The sequence below is a fragment of the Malus sylvestris genome, chromosome 15 (genome assembly GCF_916048215.2).
Source record: "Malus sylvestris chromosome 15, drMalSylv7.2, whole genome shotgun sequence".
Classification (NCBI taxonomy): Eukaryota; Viridiplantae; Streptophyta; class Magnoliopsida; order Rosales; family Rosaceae; genus Malus; species Malus sylvestris.
The window spans coordinates 36,730,937-36,736,936 of NC_062274.1; the positions used below are offsets into that span (position 1 = coordinate 36,730,937).

Sequence of the window (6,000 nt, forward strand, 5' to 3'; positions counted from 1 at the left end):
TGATGATTTTTTACAGCTACACTCCTTGACCCTATATGAATACAATAAACTAATTCGATTTTCAATTTAAAATATTTACACTAGTGGATACCACAAAATATTATGTTATACTTAGTGAAAGTATACATAAACTCTAAGTGTTAGTGAGTCTATCGTTTTGATAGGATACACATTGTATGGAACTAATTTCAACAATCCAACCGTAAAACTTATTTGTATATGCTTCGAGATTGCTTACGCAAAAAATCGTAAACAACAAACATTTATAGATCAAGTATCAAGACAAACCTTTTCGACGGTTATAAACGAAAAATCACGATTTAACTGTTATTTTCCGATTTTGATGATTTTTTACAGCTACACTCCTTTACCCTATATGAATACAATGATATAATTCGATCTTCAATTTAAAATATTTACACTAGTGAATACCACAAAATCTTATGTTATACTTAATACAACTATAAATAAACTCCAAGTGTTAGTGAATCTATTGTTTTGATAGGATACGCATTGTACGAAACTAATGTCAACGATCCAACCGTCAAACTTGTTTGTATATGCTTCGAGATCGCATATACAAAAAATCACCAAAAACAAACATTTAGAGATCAAGTAACGAGACAAACCTTTTCGACGGTTATAAACTTAAAAGTCACAATCTAACGATTATTTTAACTCTGATTTTTAAGATTGTTTACAGCTACACTCCTTTACCCTATATGAATACAATGATATAATTCAATCTTCAATTTAAAATATTTACACTAGTGGATACCACAAAATCTTATGTTATACTTAATGAAAGTATAAATAAACTTCAATTGTTAGTGAATCTATTGTTTTGATAGGATACATATTGTACAAAACTAATTTCAACGATCGAATCGTCAAACTTGTTTGCACATGCTTCGAGATCGCTTATGCAAAAAATCGCAGAAAACAAACATTTAGAGATCAAGTAACGAGACAAACCTTTCGACGGTTATAAATGAAAAATCACGATTTAACTGTTATTTTAACTCCGATTTTGATGATTTTTTACAGCTACACTCTTTGACCCTATATGAATACAATGAACTATTTCGATCTTGAATTTAAAATATTTACACTAGTGGATACCACAAAATCTTATGCTATACTTAATGAAAGTATAAATAAACTCCAAGTGTTCATGAATCTATCGTTTTGATAGAATATGCATTGTACAAACTAATTTCAACAATTCAACCATCAAACTTGTTTGTATATACTTCGAGATCGCATATTCAAAAAAATCGCAAAAAACAAACATTTAGAGATTAAGTAACGGAACAATCCTTTTCGACAGTTATAAATGAAAAATCATGATTTAACCGTAGTTTTAACTCCGATTTTGATGATTTTTTACAGCTACACTCCTTGATCCTATATGAATACAATGAACTAATTCAATCGTTAATTTATGAAAAATAAATCAAATTGTGGATGTTAATATCTGCTAGTTGCCAACAGTTACTTAGGAAAAAGTTAAAACCCATTCAAATAAACAACTTAGAGGCAATGAGTTCTAAAAATAATTGTGTTCAAAACCTAACATCTGAAAACTTTGCTTGCCAAAGTGGCTATTTAACATATGAATACTATTTTTCATAAATGCCTCACTTCCGGTACATCGTTCACGTCGCCTCAAACATAAATGAATCAATGAAAGCTTTAAAAAAAAAAAAAAAAAATGAATCAATGAAAAGTAAATGAAGATAGTGATCCTCCCCCACCAAGTATCAACAACATATGTAGACTGGTTTACGTGAATGTAAATATTAATTAAATGGATCTCAATAAAATTCATAACTCAAAGATGCATAAATAAACCAATCTGAGCAAGAGGTAACAACATTTTAATTTAAAACTACATTAAATCATAATTTCAGCTTCACAATTCCCCTATAGTAAAACAGCTTTGCGCAACGCCACCTACGTCACACAAAGTTGTTTTGCACGTATATATATTTATTAAGTATATTTAAATTTCAATGGTATATATATTTATTAAGTACATTCAAATTTATTTATTTTGTACGTATAACACTTAAGAAATTGAATGGTATGTATATTTATTAAGTTGCTTTAAATTTATTGTAGTTCGGGTCAGGTTTTTGTTATAAAAATATATTATTGTGGGTTTTATGTAAAAAAAATTGAATTTGAAGGAGTAAGGTAACATTTTCAATAAATTTTATAATAATTTTTTTTATAAAAAAAATACCTTGCGCGGCGTCACAATGCATAAATAAACCAATCTGACCAAGAGGTAACAACATTTTAATTTAAAAACTGTATTAAATCATAATTTCAGCTTGACAATTCCCCTATAGCAAAACAGCTTTGCGCGACTATGTTGTTTTGCGCGACGAAGGTGTACCTACGTCACGCAATGTTGGGGAAAAAATGTAAAGCATTCTTGGTTTGGAGCCAAAATCTTGCACGACGCTAATCTTCGTCGCAAAGACTGTTTACGCGATGTTTTGTGTTTAGCGTTGAACAAACATACTGTAAGATCCCACATTGCCTAGGGGTGAGGATCATGTAAGCCTTATATGTATATTCTCATCTCTACCTAAGACGAGGCCTTTTGGGAGCTCACTAGCTTCGGGTTCGATTGGAATTTCAAAGTTAAGCAAGTTTGCGCGAGAGCAATCCTATGATGGGTGACCAGTAGGAAGTTCTAATGTGAGTTCCCAAAAACAAAACCGTGAGGGCGTGGTCGGGGCCTAAAGCGGACAATATCGTGCTATGGCGGAGTTGAGCTTGGGATGTGGTGAGAGCCCGGGCCGGAATGTGACAATTTGGTATTAGAGTCAATCCCTTGCTGGAAGTGTGCCGACGAGGACGTCGAGCCCCTAAGGGGGGTGGATTGTAAGATCCCACATCGCCCAGGGGTGAGGATCATGTAAGCCTTATATGTATATTCCCATCTTTACCTAGTACGAGGTTTTTTGGAAGCTCACTGGCTTCGGGTTCCATCAGAACTTCGAAGTTAAGCGAGTTCGCGCGAGAGCAATCCCATGATGGGTGACACACTGGGAAGTTCTCGTGTGAGTACCCAGAAACAAAACCATGAGGGCGTGGTCGGGGCCTAAAGTGGACAATATCGTGCTACGGCGGAGTCGAACCCTGGATGTGGTGGGGGCCCGGGTCGAGATATGACACATACTTTGCGCGACGAAATTTGCTCCGTCGCGCAAACATGTTTCTGTACTAGTGATATAGATATGAACTTATATATATTTAATTCATTTTTTTACCTTTTGATATACATTTGAACTTATACATATTCAATACAAGTATAATCTTGACGTTTATATTGATATGAATATGTGTGTATATATATATATATATATTCACTTTCTTACCTTTTGATATAAATATGAACTTATATATATTTAATACAATTATTAACTAGACATTTATAATATTTATATTAAATTTATATGAGTAAATTGTAGCAATTGTCCCTCAATTTTAATCAAATTGGAGCAATGGTCCCTCAACTAAAAATCCATTATTATTGGTCCCTCAGCTTATCAAAATGTGTAGCTATAGTCATTTTCATCAATTTCGTCAAAATTTTGTCAAAATAAGTTATGTTGGAATAACCATTTATATAATTAGGGTCCCTCAACTCATTAAAGTGTGTAATTATAGTTATTTTCGTCAACTACGTCAAAAAATTGGTCAAAACGAGTTATGTTGGAAGGATCATTGCTACAATTTGGTTAAAGTTAAGGGACCATTTCTCTAGTTGAATTAAAGTTGAGGGACCAATGGTAATAAATTTTTAGTTGAGAGACCATAGCTACACGTTTTGAGAGTTGAGGGACTAATGGTAATATATTTTTAGTTGAGGGACTATTGCTCCAATTGAGTTAAAGTTAAAGAATTATAGCTACAATTTACTCAATTTATATAATCACATAAATTATGTACGACGGTTATATAATAATTATATTAAAAAAAAGAAAAAAAAAAGAATGAGAGTGGAAAAGCGGAAAACTTCTAGGGTTAGGGTTTACTCCAATTCGTTCAATTCTCATAGCCATTTGGTGTTTTCTTGCAAATTCTAACTTATTAGTTGTTCCTTGGTTAATGATCGGATCATATTTATATATATTTTTACTTTAAATTCACTCGTCTTTTCTTAGTTAGTTCCTTACATTTTTGAGCTATTTACGTTATTTTTGTGTTTATAGGATTTGTTATGCAAAGAAAATAAAAATAGCACAAATGAGTTTTAAATAATAAATTCGTCAAAAATTGCTCTAGTCGTTCTCATTCTGTCATGGATTATTGGTAGAATTATGTCACGGCATAAACAAAAGAAATGGAGAGAGTCGGTCAATGAGGGAGCAAGAGAGCATCATGATTTATATTTTTTTTACCTCGTTGACTCCCATATTCTTCACTTCTGAAAACAACAGGAAGTTGCTTTGCAGCTGGAAAGAAAGGAATCCAAGGTGGAAACGTGAGGAGTGGAAGGCAGGAGTATGCGGGAAAAGATGGAATAGAAAAACAGAAAACAAAAAGGCAGATGCTGCTTTGGCAGCAGCGGGGGCGCATAAAATAAGGAGTGAGGACGTGCAGCACAGGGCCAGCGAAGGAAAGAGAGCTGCTTTGCAGCTGGGGGAATAATTTTAGAAAGAAGAAAGAAAAAGGTTGCCTTGGCAGCTGGAAAGAAGAAGAATAAAAACAGCTGCCCTTGGCAGCTGGGAGGAGGAGACAGAGAAGAGTGGAAATCCGTGAAGAAAGGAGGGGGGAGAGCTGCCCTTTGGGGCAGCGTGAAAAGAGAGCAGCAAGAAGCTGCGGGGGAATAAGCGCAGAGTGCGCACGGGATTGGGGAGATCGCTGCCCTTGGGCAGCGAGGTCAGAGAGACAGAGGCGGGAGAAGAGACGCTGCCTTGGCAGCGTGACTGAAGAGAGAGGTTAAGAAAGAAAGCTGCCATTTGGCAGCTTGAGCATGAGTTGACGTGCAGAGGTGAGTGAAAGGGCTGCCTTTGGGCAGCGTGGAATAGCAGAAGGCGGGAGAGTCCAGGGAGCAGCGGGAAGGAGAAAGGGGCTGCCCTTTGGGCAGCTCGCAGAGACGCAGGAAGGAGAGAAGGTCAGCAGGGACGCAGTTCACACGGGCACGAACGCAACAGATCACCTTCTTTCGGTTTAATCTTTCCAAACTTCTATTTTATTTCTATTTTAATAATGTGTAATTAAATTTATTTTGGCTAGAGGTTAATTCGAAACCATGAATATATTTGTAATATGAATTGATTACCTTCGGTTGTGATTTCATAAGTTGTGATTTCAATTTACTTATCCGTTCGTATAAAAACTGATTTGTGTATGTTGGTTGAGAGTGCACGCTTAATTTACATGCATGAATTTGATGCTAGAATATAAGTGAATTTCACCTAATCGTTATGAACTTATTTTCACAAGTAGTAAAGGTTGCTAGTCACAATCACGTTAAGTAAATTCTTGGCAAGAGTATCATGCTTTTCATAGTTACGAATGCCTCGTCAATGCTTATAGTTTTCACAAAATTTAATGATCTTTGATTGTATCTCTATTGTGCTTTTCACGTAGGGGACTTTTGAAGAATGTTTTGAATTGTTGTATGCGTTTTCCCGTCCAATTCAATAACTTAAGGAAAACTTGAAGATTAAAAAAGTGCTGTTCACGGTTAATCTGGAGTATTGAGATTCACAATTTATTGAAAGAACAACTGAAAATCAATTTAGGTTGCTTATGTGTCATGTGTGGAGAAGAACCCTCTAACTAGTCCGTCATTTATCATTTTACCTTAATTTTATGTTTTTATCAATTCTGTAATTTAATTAAGTTTAATTTACTTTTCATCAAAACCAAACACCCATCCATTATTAAATTATATTATTTAGTTAGTTTTCTTTATTGTTAGTCTTTTAATTTAATTTCCGTCCATTTCAGTTCCTAGTGTTTAATTTAATT

At 34.5% G+C, this 6,000-nt stretch overlaps 1 long non-coding RNA gene across 1 annotated transcript; it reads left to right on the forward strand.

The window, feature by feature from the left end:
* Positions 1–4,145: 4,145 nt before the first annotated feature.
* Positions 4,146–5,374, forward strand: LOC126604505 (uncharacterized). The gene is made up of 2 exons (XR_007616673.1): positions 4,146–4,617; positions 4,826–5,374. It is a non-coding gene; the product is annotated as an uncharacterized LOC126604505 (long non-coding RNA).
* The last annotated feature ends 626 nt before the right edge of the window (positions 5,375–6,000 follow it).